The following is a 14,656-nucleotide window of genomic DNA, read 5'->3' as shown; positions in this document are numbered from 1 at the left end:
TGAAAATAGTCATTTCTGGGAATGTGCAGGGTTTGAGAAACTCAGGCCTCTTTCCTTCTCATCTCCCTTCTGTATTTCTCAAGGCACCTGGTCTCTTCTTTACTCCTCTCACAGTCTGCGAAACAGAAGTCATTCTCTTTGATCTCAATACCTCAAACAGTCCATATGTAAGATGTTTGTTAGTAGGAACGTTTTGGGAGCAGCAGCAATGTTCAATATCTAGGACAATACACGAAACTTCTTAAGAATGAGCACTAAACCTTGTTTCATTCAGAGATCTTCTGCCATTACCATACCAAGTGACTTCCATGGGACATTTACCCCTTCTCGGTTAACTGGCCACTGCTGCTGGTCTTTTGTCACTCCTCATCCCAGCAGCCTCTGAGGAGCCTCCTCTAATTGGCCACGCCTCCGTTTTCCTGCCCCTCTTCATCCCCAGACTTCCTCCGGCACTCCCCATGCTCCGGACTGCAGAGCAGCTCGGCTTTCTCTTGACTTGTGTACTTTGTCCAGCTATGCCCTGAGGTTCTCTTCACATAGTTGGGACACTCATCAGGATTATTCTGATTCCAGGCTGAGTACCACTCACTGTCAGGTTTAAAATAACTGATGTTTACTATTATTATTATTTTATGGTGCTTGTATGGAACCCACCCTGAATACCTCTGATGCCAAGCAATCTTTCAGCACACCATGATCTGAGCTGCCACATTCAACAGGAAATCACAGTTCCGGGCTGACTTCAGCTACTGCCATTCTCAGACTCGTGAGAAGCCTGGTTTCATCTCATGAAGTTTGCTGTTAGAGTTAGATTTTAGAGCTGCAGACCCTTTCCCTCATTCTTTTAGCAAGAGCTATCTTTTCAACTTCTTTCTATCAAGGAAGTATTAATAGTTAGGTGAGGTGCAGTGGCTCACACTTGTAATTCCATCACTTTGGGAGGCCGAGGCAGGAGGATTGCTTGAAGCTATGAGTTCAAGAGCAGCCTGGGCAACATAGCAAGATCCTGTCTCTACAAAAAAATAGAGCCAAGCATGGTGGCATGCACCTATAGTCCCAGCTACTCAGGAGGCTGAGGTAGGAGGATCACTTGAGCTCAGGAGGTTGAGGCTGCAATTGCATCATTGCACTTCAGCTTGGGTGACAGAGCAAGACCCTGTCTCAAAAAAGAAAGTAGTTAAATCACAATTACTGGAGATAGAAAGAGGCTTTATTTCTTTATACCTTCTGTTTTACACCAATATTCCTATGCTTGCAATTTGGCTACACAACTCTCTGTACCTTTCCATTTATAAGTATCATGCACTAGGTGGGAGAATACCCCCGAGAGCATAGAAATTGCAAATGGATGCTTCGAGGCTCAGCAGTGCCATAGACTGGAGGCGGAGGATGACTCATCTCCTCCCAAGGGAAAGGGAGCACCTTCGCCGTGGTGCCACCACTGCAGAGCACAATATGTCTGGGCATGACTTACTTTATATTCCAAAGTGTCATGAAAAGATCATGTTGACGTTCTTAGTTCTTTGAATTTGTCTAATTCCTATTGCAAGCTTGGCTTTAGACCTGGTATATGTTCTCACCATTCCAGCCCAGAAGAGGCTGTGGACTGGAGGACTGATCACACTCCAGCAATGCTTCTGAAAGGAGAGGTGCCTGAATGTGGTTAAGGCAGTGGCAAGAAGGTGGTGCCCAGCATTGCTTTTCTAAATGGCTTATATGGGTTTACACTTCTCCACCTCAACCCTCCTCAGACTCATCCCACATTGTTTAATGTGTGATTTTTTTTTCAAATATGTCCTCTGTTTCTACCTCTATGATTACGATTTCTCTGTCATCCTGGTCTTCATCACCTTGGTGAGAAGATACATAACAGGGTGGGTGTTTTCAATCATCAATATGTGGCCCAGCAATCAGGTTATGGGTAAAAAAGGCCTTTTAATTCTTATTAATTTGCAACTACTGTAGGATATTCTCTGCTCCTGGAGTTGGACATCAGGGTGGGAAGTTGTGGTCACCATGAGGGTTTTAGTGATGTTGAGGTTCTCCACGCACCATGTATTAGTCAGGGTTCCCCAGAGGAATTGTGTCATTTAATTAAAGATGTTGAGAAGTAACAAGATCTGTATCCAGCAAACTGCAGACCCAGAAGGGCTGATGGTGTAAGTTTCAGTCCAGGTCTGAGTCCAAAGGCAGTAAAGGACCAATGTCCCAGCTCAAAGACATTCAGGCAGGAAAACAGTAAATTCTTTCTTACTCAGCCCTTTTGTTCCATTCAGTCCCTCCATGGATTGGATGAGGCCCATCCGTGCTGGGGAGCGCAGTCTGCTCTGTTCACTGCAACAATTCAAATATTAACTTCATCCAGAAACACCCTCATGGACCTACCCACAGTAATGTTTAATCTCATGGCCCAGCCAAGTTGTCACATAAAATTAACCATCACATGCTGCATTTCTCATGGCCCCTCAGCCACCTCCTCTGTGGGCTTCTAGGGAGACTAATTCTCATTTTGGCTGCAAAAGGAATCACAGGTGACTGAGGATAAGTCCTCTGGGTTTGGGACACTCTAAGTAGTATTGAAACATCTGCAGAAGAAATCGAAACAGGATAGGTCTATATGGCAGATCTTTGTCTTTCACTGCATAGTTTTTAGTCATGTGCTAAGAAGGAAAATGCTACTTAGAGAATATAATCAGTAAAATGGGGAGAGTATTTTATTCAGATTCTGCCCGAGTTACTAGAATAGGACAGATATTTCAAAAGGAGAAAAGTTGACCAGAAATAATAGCTTCATTGTTTTTACAGAATCACATAATGCCTTTGTTTTCAAGGCTCACTCTGTTGTCCCATCATTTTTTCCCTATAGCCTTAGAATGTGTTAGGGAAATAAAAATAAATATGATTATGTCTGTATAATGGATGAGAACACTGGAACATAGAATGGTTAATTTAACAGTCCTTCATCAGCCGTGAGAATGAGAATTCAGGCCATATTTACTCACTCCTGGATCTCAAGAGTTATCCCTTAATAATAAAACAATTTGCTATCCCCTAGATAACAGGCATTGCACTAGATGTGGGTTGAAGAATGATTCTATTCAGCTCAGCAAGAAACCCAGGCAAGAAAATGAATGCGAAAAACTACCATGTGATATGTGCTGTAATATCAATATATGATGTATATATGTATATGTATACATTATTATGTATTTGCTTACTATTTATACAAAAATGTATTGAGTACCTACGATATGCTAGATGTGCTACTGGATGTGAAAAATAGAGTGCAGAACATAAAATATGTGCTGTTTGTCTTCCTGACACTTGCATTCTGGTGGAAAAGACACGTCGAAACACAGATATTCAATGTCAGTATCACAGATGTGGTGGACAAGCAGCACAGGGCACTGTGAGAGCGTTTGCACGAGATCCCCCAGCTGGGGGAACACGAGGGATTTTGCTATTGTTGATGCTGGAACCACAGCATTAGTGTTCGTACTACTTTCTTCTTGGCTCCAGTAACCTTTTCTGAAAGAAGCTGAAGTACAGATCGTGAACTGGCAAGCAACTGAAATGCAACTGGAAGCAGCTTAATTCAAGGTCAACGCAGAACACATGAGAGTGAAACACCGTAAGGAAAATAGAAATGGTGGAATCTGTTTTTCATATATGCAAAAGATAGGACCAAGTCCAACAGCTTCAATATTCCCTCAAGGCCAGAAAATAACATCTTACAAATTGTAGTTCTGGGTAGGAAAGAACTAAGCACGGCACTGAGGGGTGACAATGTCTTTCAGCAGTTTATGGTCTCGAGGTATCCTCTAGTAAAAACTGTCAGTCACCAACTGCTTTGAACCAGGATGGTTATTTTGGACCAGATTGTGAAGGTGGGCTGTGCATGTTCTGAGTCTTTCCAGCACTGACTTTTCATTCACTTGCCGCATGTCTATTTCTCAAACTCTCAGGCATGTGGAAGGGAGTGCATGAGTCTCTTTGAGTAGTCTTTAGTGTTATATTACAAAGTATCCCTAATAAACTCTTGGTGGAAGGAAGATTGCGTCTTGAAGCCTGTATGGATAAACTCTCCAGCACATACAGCAGCCATCAGCTAAAGTGGCCATGTGTGACTTGGTATATGTTTTAAATGCCTGTTAAAACTGTGAAATGTTTAAATAGACATGTCTGCCTTTACTTGTCCTTTTTGTCTGCAGACATGCAAAGTTACCATAGGAAACTTCTGCGTGAGTCTGAACACAGGCACGGGAGAGGTGAGCACACAAGAAGGGCTGCATCTCTGGTTTCCTGACTCATCGTCTCACCGTTCTTGAGCCAATGTGCGCCTGACTAGAGTCCTCTTTCTGGTTGCACTGCCCTGCTGTGGACTCATTAATTTCAAACATTTGGAAGCAATGTTAGTTGTAGCTAGTTGTTAATCAACGACTTGAAAATGAGGGATAAATAAAATACTCTATTTGAAGATTAGCAGATTTTGATGATAATTTAGATAACCTCAAAAAAAAACTTCATTGGACAATTAGAATACATACAATAAAACACTTAACTTGTTCAGCAGACTCTTAATAACACAGATAACCTTGAAAATCACCTGAAGCTGTTTGTACTAGAGGATCCCCCGAGACCGTAAACTGCTGAAGGACATCGTCACCTCTCCAGTGCTGTGCTTAGTTCTTTCCTACCCAGAACTGTGATTTGTAAGACATTATTTTCTGGCCTTGAAGGAATATTGAAACTGTTGGACTTGGTCCTGTCTTTGGTATATAAAAACCAGATTCCACCATTTCTATTTTTCTTAGTGCTTCACAGGCATGTGTCCTGTGTTGATCTTGAACTAAGCTGCTTCCAGCAAAATTGTTGAGTCTCTAGGGAGTGTGACCTAGATCGGTGGTTTCTGAACTTTAGCATAGAGTAGAACCATCTGGAGGGATTCTTAAGACAAGATTGCTGCGTTCCATTCCTAGAGTTTCTGACTCAGGGATCTCGGGGTGTCTTCCAGTTTTCAGGTGGTGCTGATGCCACTGGTCTGGGATTACACATGGAAGAGCAAACCACCCCCCGCCACCCCCCCCACACACACTGGATTTGGATAGCATCAGCAGCAAGGCCTGGTGAGGACTGTCCACACCACCATCCAGCAGCTGCCACAGCATGGTACCATGCTGATTCTCTCCAACAGAATTTCCTCATAGCTCAACCTTAACACATAGCATAGGTGTAGAGGAGCACCAAAGCATTAAAAGAAAAAAAAAAAGGCCAATTCTTTTTTATGTAATTAAATTTCAAATTTTGAAGTGACATAACATACCTGCCTTGGGTTTAGCTTTATTTGGGTTCAATTAAATTACATTGATATAATAGAAGCAAAAGTATCATTCACTTATAGGCACCAATACTTCTCGTAACCAAATAAGTCTTACACTAGAATTGCTGACTTTAAATTGACTTATATTATTGTTTTAAATCATAGATAAATATCCCAAATTCAATATTTCTCTGAACAAATCTCTTTTTAAATTTTAAATGAAATAAAAACTCGTATTCCTTGACCTGAATAGCCTTAATAAATCAACCACACGCCCTGTGAAAAAATGCGCGGACTCAGGAGCTAAGAGCTTGCATTACAGTATCATGAAGTAATGCTAAAATCATATCAACTCCACCCATTTTACTCCTTCTTAGCTTCTGCCTTAGCTTACAGGTGGCTTGCCAGAAGAATAGGAACCAATTACCAAAAGATATTCGAAATAAGTCAGGATCTTGGAAAAATAGCTGGCACAGAGAATTATTCCAGCTTTGGTCCCTCTGAGAGATGCATGTCCACAGACAGAAATAACATGCACATATTGTTTTTCTTGTGTATTGTGACACTTTTCTTTTATAACATTATAGCAAAACTTTCAAATAACTATTACTTACAGTTCAATTAATAATGATCATTGTAATTAATATTTAAATTAGTTGGTTATTTTCTATAGTTAATGAAATCCATGAGAACAAACAGAACATTTAACACTCACAAATTTTGCATTTAATTTCTGCTAGATTCTTTTATAAGTTCAAATTTTGAACATGTAATTTATATACTCATCATCTGTGTGTTTCAGGTTCTATTATTTATTTTACAAATTACTGACAGACCATAGCACTGAATGCTTTAGTACTTATTACTTTACTTTTGTTCTCCAGAAAATTAAAGTGAGGAAGGCAACACCCTAAGCTTCTTTCCACTTTTCAATTTCTGAGAAATCCACCACTTTATTATCAGCCATCAGATGGAACTACTTGATACAAGCAAAGCAAGTACAGAAAGAAAAGGACAGGCCCACCCTTGGGAAGATTTATTATACTCAGAGAGGACAGAGTGAGGGCAGCACCTCTAGATGACCATTGTGTTCCCATCATCTTCGAGCAGAAGACAACATTCAGGCTGACAGCAGAGACGTGTTAGTAAGAGTACTCTGCTCCACTGCAGGGGGCGGGCAGCAAGAAAGAAGGAGATCAGATGTTCCAGGAAGCTTCAATGTTTCAGGTCCACCAGAGTCACAACACAGGGCCTTCGAGTATTTGCAGATAGGAAAGAGGAGTTATTTTCCATGAGAAAATGTTAAATTGTGAGAGAGGGGTCAGATGAGTGGAAAAGGCTAATATTTTTCCAATTTCAAAATTGGCAAAAGGATGAATTCCAGAGATGCTGGGCCAGTCAGTTCAGCATTGATCACTGACAGTAATTCAGAAGGAATTATTAACAGGCAAATGAGCAATTGAAAAGGAGCAGTGATCTTTAGGTCCAGCCCAGTTAGTTTTCTCTTTGTATTTAGTCAACTTTATTTGCTGGGTGATAGTTAAATAAAGATTAATGAAGAGTGATCCTTAGATTTAAGGAGCATTCTCAATTGGTATACCAAATAGCGTGGTGAGTTTCTGGCTTCCCACTTCACCTGGCAAGTAGCTGTCCTTTTGATATTCCCATGTACTAGATGAAGCCACAGTTCAACAGATCAGAGCTGCCTTAACAGTCTGTTCAAAGACTGCTACTAATTAATTGGGGTCAATCAAGAGGAAACCCTTAATGGCATGCTGTTGGGTCTTGCTCTTTATCATGTGTTAACTTCTATTCAGTGGTTTGGATGAAGGCACAAAAATCATGCTTATAAGATCTGCACATGTGGCCATATGCAGAAGATTGACACTGGACCCCTTCCTCCCACCATACACAGAAATAAACTCAGGATGGATTAAAGAGTTAATTGTAAAACCTAAAACTATAAAAACCCTGGAAGATAACCTAGGAAATACCATTCTGGACATAGGACCTGGCAAAAATTTTATGATGAAGCCTCCAAAAGCAATTGCAATGAAAACAAAATTTGACAAATCAGACCTAATTAAACTAAAGAGCTTCTGCACAGCAACAGAAACTGTCAACAGAGTAAACAGAAAACCTACAGAATGGGAGAGAATGTTTGCAAACTGTGCATCTGAGTAAGGTCTACTATCCAGCATCTATAAGGAACTTAAACATATTTACAAGAAACAAACAAGCAATCCCATTAAAAGGTGGGCAAAGGGCATGAACAGATAATTTTCAAAAGAAGATATGCATGCATCCAACAAGCATATTAAAAAATGCTCAGCATTACTCATTATTAGAGAAATGCAAATCAAAACTACAATGAAGTGCCATCTCACACCATTCAGAATGACTATGCAGCTGGAAACCATCATTCTTAGCAAACTATCACAAGAACAGAAAACCAAACACCGCATGTTCTCACTCATAGGTGGGAACTGAACAACGAGATCACTTGGACTCAGGAAGGGGAACATCACACACCGGGGCCTATCATGGGGAGGGGGGAGGGGGGAGGGATTGCATTGGGAGTTATACCTGATGTAAATGACGAGTTGATGGGTGCAGCAGACTAACATGGCACAAGTATACATATGTAACAAACCTGCATGTTATGCACATGTACCCTACAACTTAAAGTATAATAATAATAAATAAATTTAAAAAAAAAAAAAAAAAAAGTCAAAAAATAAGAGATGTGGATGAGATTGTGGAGAAAAGAGAACACATATATACTGCCGGTGAAACTAAATTAGTTCAGCCATGGTGGAAAGCCGTGTCGTTATCCCTCAGAGAACTTGAAACACAATTACCATCTGACCCAGCAATTGCATTATTGGGTATATGTCCAAAAGATTATAAATTACTCTACCATAAAGACACATGCATGCATATGTTCATTGCAACATTATTTACAATAGCAAAGACATGGAATCAACCTAAATGCCCATCAACAAGATGATATAAAGAAAATCTGGTACTTATACACTATGGAAACTACAGAGCCACAAAAAAGCATGAGGTCATGTCTTTACAAAAACATGGATGAAGGTAGAGACCATTATCCTCGGCAAACTAATGCAGGAAGAGAAAAGCAAATACTTCATATTCTCAATTTTGAGTGGGATCTAAACAAGGAGAACAAATGGACAGAAAGAGGGGAACAACATACACCGGGCCTACTGGAGGTTAGGAGGAGGGAGAGGATAAGAAAAAATACCTTTGGAATATTATACTTGTTACCTGAGTGATAGCATAATCTGTACACCAAACCCCTGTGACATGCAGTTTACCTATATAAGAAGCCTGCACATGTACCCGTGAATTTAAAATAGAAGTTATAATTAAAAATTTAAAAGATTTGTACATGAAGCAAATTCAAAGGGATAGCTGATATAGATGACAGAACTGACCTTCAGAATGTTTCAAAAAGGAAGAGAACTGCAACAAGATACACAGGATTCAATTTAAATGGGTGATGTGAAGTTAGGAGTTTCTGGGTATTTAGGCATAGTTGTCCACACAATTGCCAGCCATCAGAGTTCCATGCTGTATTAGGCCATTCTTGCATTGCTGTAAAGAAATATCTGAAACTAGGTTATTTATAAAGAAAAAATGTTTAATTGGCTCACAGTTTTACACAATTTGCTTTACAGGGAGCCCTGTGCTGGCATCTCCTCAGCGTCCAGGGAGACCTCAGAAAGCTTACAATCATGGTGGAAGGCAAAGGGGAAGCAGCATGTCGCATGGTAAAAACAGGAACAGGAGACAGATATTGTGGGGGGCGGTGCCACAAAACTTTTAAATGACCAGATCTCACAAGAACTCACTCACTCACTCACTCACTCACTCTCATGAAGACCGCACCAAGCCTTGAGGGATCCACTCTTAAGATCCAGTCACCTCCCACCAGGCACCACCTCCAGCTTGAGTTTTACAGTTCAACCAGAGACTTGGCTGGGGACAAATACCCAAACTGTGTCACATACTTTTTCTAGACTAAACTCAGGAAACCTGAGAGTGCATTTATGGAAGCATTCGTGGGTTGGTAGGGTATGGGACAGTGTCTGTCAGTGCTGGGCAGGGCTGGCTGCTCACATCTTAAGCAGTGTGGCTTCTGTCTTCTGCATGCCCACAGAGAAAGCACTCAGTGGAGGATGTGAGGATGGACTGGAGGCCGCCTTGGAGGAGCCCTGGATACAGGTGACCTCCACAGATACGACTTGAACAAGTCTATGATGCCACAAGTAGGTGCACTTCAATAGAATCAGATCATGACTTTGCTATAAGAATTGTGCATCTACAAACCACCCCTTCAGGTGATGAGCCACTCATCATGAGGTAGATGCAAGCCAAGGCTGAAGTGCCCTGTGTCAGACACTGTAGTGTGATTCATGCATGAGATGGGAGAGGATTTCACCAGATGATCTTCCAGATCCTTCCAACTTTAAGTTTTCCTCCTTCCATGGTTGGAGTTGGCCGAGTGCTCAAGGTTCTTACCAGCACACACACACACACACACACACACACACACACACACTTCTGCTCAGAAGAGGGCCTGACTTGGAGGAGAGGAAAGATGTCTGAGACTAGTTCCCAGCCTGCTCCTGCGGGTTCTTTAATCAATGTCTAACTCTTTCCAGAGAACATCCAGCAACACAGCTTCTTGTCTTGGGTGTTTTCCATTCACATTTGCTGCTGCCACAGCAGTAAAAGCTGGTTGGGTATAACGAGCTCTCTATCATGTTTTAATGAGGAGACTTTGGTTTCACTATGGCTTTTCCCCTTTGCTTCTATTTGTTTCCTATGGCAGTGCTCTGCATGCTGAAGTAATGCTTGTCCCATGTCCAGCTTCTGAATTAGGATAGCATGGGTTCTGAAAACCTGATGAAAATGTCTATGGACAATTAACAAAGGAACTTTATATTGTAATTGGTGATTTTTTTAATTGCTGCCACAAGAAAGGAACACCAATTTTTTTGGATAAAACAGAAAAATACAATAAAGGAAAATTTAACACATGAAAATTTGAAGATTAATTGAAGAAGACACAGAACTCATTCTCCTCTCTTTTTTTTAATAGTGTGAGATAACAGTTGTGAAACATTTTGAAAAGCATGAAGTGATAACACTCTGTTTTATTAAACATGGTATAATGTAGTAATTAGAGATAATAAAATAGTCATCATCCCACATTTTACCTCTGAGGAATAAACTTGCAAACCACATCAGAATTCTCAGTCTATGTTTACCCTTTTTCAGAAGGGGAAATGATTAGCCAGAACAAATAGCCGAATGATTTGTTGGTGTTCTCATCTACTTAGAATTTCAAAGTGTGGCCTGGGCCCAAGTCTCTGCAGTTATTTGACTGAATCATTCAGTCATCCATACATCCATTCACTAATCTACTTTTCACCTTTTATGTTACTCCTAAGATGTTCATTTCTTGTTTGCATTTCTAGTTTCAATGGTGTGGATGACAGTCCACACATCCTGGGGCAATTGATCTTTAAACCTCACAGAGAAGCATTCAAGGAAAATAACAGCGAGCTCCTCATTTTCAGAGGGGCAAGAACAAAATGGCGGCTCTCAGACACCAGGGCTGAGGGCACAGGGTGAGATATCCGAAGCTGTGGTGAGGAGGGTGAGTGCTTGTGTGAAGAGTGCCACAGATCATAGTTCCACGCCTTTGCTCTTCACACTCTTTCCTCTGCCTATAGAGCTGAAGGCAGAAGGAAAATTGGGCCTTTGTTGTTCTGCAAAGGGAAATGTGCTTCAGTGCTTTTGAGAGCATGTTCACTACTGGGGATGAAAGCTGTACTCTCTTAAAATGTCAAGGAAACATCCCGAAGAAGATTCCAATTAGATGCATATCTTTTGCACAGATTTATTGGTACTGAGGGAGCATAACTAAATCCTAAACCAAGCACAGTGGTGTGGAATGGGCCTAAGCCAAGGAAATGTAAGAAGATGGAAACATCCTTAATGAATATCAGAAAATGTGCTCTTCATTCAAACCTCATTTGAGCAAATGTGTAAAACAATAGAAAGCAGCGGAGTTGAGCACATTTTAATAGATCCATTTATGCAAAGGGTACATAGTGGTGATACAACTGGAGTTCCTGGGGACCTGAGCACAGAAATAAGATATTTTGTAAAGAAAATAACTCTTCTTATTGATGCATTATTAGACAGACTCAGGAGAACCTCCCTATAGCACAGAGCAGGAGAGGTTCTCAAACATCCTCTTGCACTTTGTTAATCTTATATGTTTTGTTATATGCAGCTTTTTTTCTTTATTTCTGAGAATTTTTGACTATACTTTTGCTTTATTTTAAATGGGCAATTGTGAGCAATTAAATAAGCAATTCTGAGGGTCTTTGCACAATGCAGCTGTGAAAGTAACTTCATTTCAGTAAACCTCAGAACATATGAAAGTGAAATTCATTAGAAAAGGTGCACATTTACTAATGTGTGTCAATACTGGGAGGGGTTAGATTTAGGGTAGTCTAAACTCTAGATGCCTCAGGTTGCCTTGCTACATTTCTTTCTTTCTTTTTTTTTTTTAGATGGAGTTTTGCTCTTCTTGCCTAGGCTAGGGTACAGTGGCACAATCTCGGCTCACTGCAACTTCTGCCTCCCAGGTTCAAGTGGTTTTCCTGCCTCAGCCTCCCTAGTAGCTGGGATTACAGGTGCCCACCACCACGCCAGGCTAATTTTTTGTATTTTTAGCAGAGACAGGGTTTCACCATGTGGGCCAGGCTGGTCTTGAACTCCTGATCTCAGGTGATCCACCTGCCTTGGCCTCCCGAAGTGCAGGGATTACAGGTATGAGCCACCACACCTGGCCTATTGTTACTTTTAAGCTAACCTTCCTGTCTTCTCCATCAGCGGTCAGTGTGCTATGCCTGCAGCCCTGCCCCTCACACCTTTGCCTCTGCTGTGCCTCTCCAGGAGTGTTGTTCACCTGCATCTGGAGAAAGTCTTCCTGGTCTCAGGTTCTAATTCAAATGTCACTTCTTCTATGAATTTTTCTGCCCAACCCTGAGATGAAGCAGTATCTCTGGGTGTTAAGAAAGAAGCTTTATCTGGCCTTCTCCTACAGCTGATATCATAGGGACATTCTATATTTCTCCATGGAGGAGCTGAAGTGTTCAGAGGCTGGACTATTTTCTACTTATCTTTGTATCTTTAGAATCCTACCCCAAGCTCAGCCACAGTAGTTGTTGGAAAAGTCTCCGTGGATATGCAAGCTCCTGGGAAGGTTTGACTGCTGTAATTTCTGCAGCGTATTCACTGTCCACCCAAGAGACACATCCACAGGCCTGCTCTCAGCGACTGTGACTTCCTCCACATCTGGGAACCTCTCTTCCACTCCTTCCTGTGCCCAGGGGCTGGGACTTTGACCCTGCTTGCCATCCTGTTGGGGTTCTCCAGCTGCGCATGGTTGAAATGCTCCTTTTGAATTCCAGGCCTCTGGCTATATGCCTTTTTCATAGCAATTTGTCGCTTTTCACTCTGGCCACTAAAGCTGACCCACGGGCCGGGAGGGGGAATGGGACCTGTTCCTGATAAGGATGAGGCCAGGCCACTCAATGCCAAGTAAAAAAGTAAACAAGAATATTGTATTACAGATTCACAGTATTCACTTAAGTAAATCAAAGCTGGTTTAAATGGATGTTTTCAAGAACTTGGATGTTTTGTGGCCACTGGCAGACACTGCAAACTTCATTTGGATGGCCCATTCTTCACAAAGTCCAACAATGACCACTTAGTAGGGATTGAAATCCATCAATTTTAAGTCTAGCAAGGAAATCATTTTCAGGCCAACATTCAGGCAATGATTATGAGGCATTAGGTATCCTAATCTTGAAATCTCCTTTCAATCCTCAAAACAACCCTTTGAGAGAAATACAGTTATAGGTATAGATGCAGAAGTAGGCATAGGCATAGACAGGCTTAGGCATAAACACAGGCATAAGCACACCTATAGATACAGGTATTGGTGTAGGTGTAAGTATAGGTGTAGATGTAGGAGTACACATAAGCATACATAAGCTTAGGCAGAGACACAAGCATAGGCATGCCTGTAGGTACAGGTTTAGGTATAGGTGTAGATGTAGGTGTAGGTAGAGGTACAAAAGTAGGTATAAGATTGGTATAAGTATAGGTGTAGGTGTACATATAAGCATAGGTGTAGGTATAGGTAAAAGTATAAAAATAAGTAGGATAAGTGTAGGTATAGATATTGGTGTACATTTAGGTATAAGTGTAAGTGTAAACAAATGTAACTTGGAGGTACAGGCACAGCAGGTATACATATTGGTGTCAGTATTGGTGTAGATATAGGTAGAAGTATCATTGTAGGTGTAGGTGTATGTGTAGATGTAGGTGTAAGTATAGGTCTAGGAGTAGCTATAGGATTTGTATAGGTATAGCATAGGTGTAGGTATGGGTGTTGGTGTAAGTATAGACATAGGGAAAGGTGTAGGAGTACACATAGGTATAGATAGGCTTAGGCAGAGATACACACATAGGCATGTGTATAGGCATAGGTATACATATAGGTGCAGGTATAGGTATAGAAATAGGTTTACGTATAGTTTAGGTATAGATATAGGTATATGTATAGGTGTAGGTATAGGTATAGACATAAGTGTAGTTGGAGGTATAGGTATAGTTGTAAGTATAGATATAGGTGTAAGTATAGGTATAGGTATAGACATAGTATAGTTGGAAGTAGATGTATAGGTATAGGTATAGGTATAGACATAAGTGTAGTTGGAGTTATATGTATAGGTGTAGGTATAGATATAGACATAAATGTAGTTGGAGGTATATGTATAGGTGTAGGAGTAGGTATAGATAGGCTTAGGCAGAGATACACACATAGGCATGTGTATAGGCATAGGTATACATATAGGTGCAGGTATAGGTATAGAAATAGGTTTACGTATAGTTTAGGTATAGATATAGGTATATGTATAGGTGTAGGTATAGGTATAGACATAAGTGTAGTTGGAGGTATAGGTATAGGTGTAAGTATAGATATAGGTGTATGTATAGGTGTAGGTATAAGTATAGATATAAGTGTAGTTGGAGGTATAGGTATAGTTGTAAGTATAGATATAGGTGTAAGTATAGGTATAGGTATAGACATAGTATAGTTGGAAGTAGATGTATAGGTATAGGTATAGGTATAGACATAAGTGTAGTTGGAGTTATATGTATAGGTGTAGGTATAGATATAGACATAAATGTAGTTGGAGGTATATGTATAGGTGTAGG

At 40.7% G+C, this 14,656-nt stretch overlaps 1 long non-coding RNA gene across 2 annotated transcripts in view; it reads left to right on the top strand.

Moving 5' to 3' along the window:
* The first annotated feature begins 8,322 nt into the window (after nucleotides 1-8,322).
* Nucleotides 8,323-14,656, top strand: part of LOC103884918 — a 34,494-nt gene continuing 28,160 nt past the window's right edge. For both annotated transcript variants that reach the window (XR_002522416.2, XR_002522417.2), the window contains exons 1-2: nucleotides 8,323-9,117; nucleotides 9,507-9,615. This is a non-coding gene — a long non-coding RNA (uncharacterized LOC103884918). The remainder of the gene's footprint in view (nucleotides 9,118-9,506; nucleotides 9,616-14,656) is intronic.

Source organism: Papio anubis, chromosome 5, assembly GCF_008728515.1.
Source record: "Papio anubis isolate 15944 chromosome 5, Panubis1.0, whole genome shotgun sequence".
Taxonomy (NCBI): domain Eukaryota; kingdom Metazoa; phylum Chordata; class Mammalia; order Primates; family Cercopithecidae; genus Papio; species Papio anubis.
Note: the sequence above shows the minus strand (reverse complement) of the source record. Positions and strands in the feature narration are given on the sequence as shown.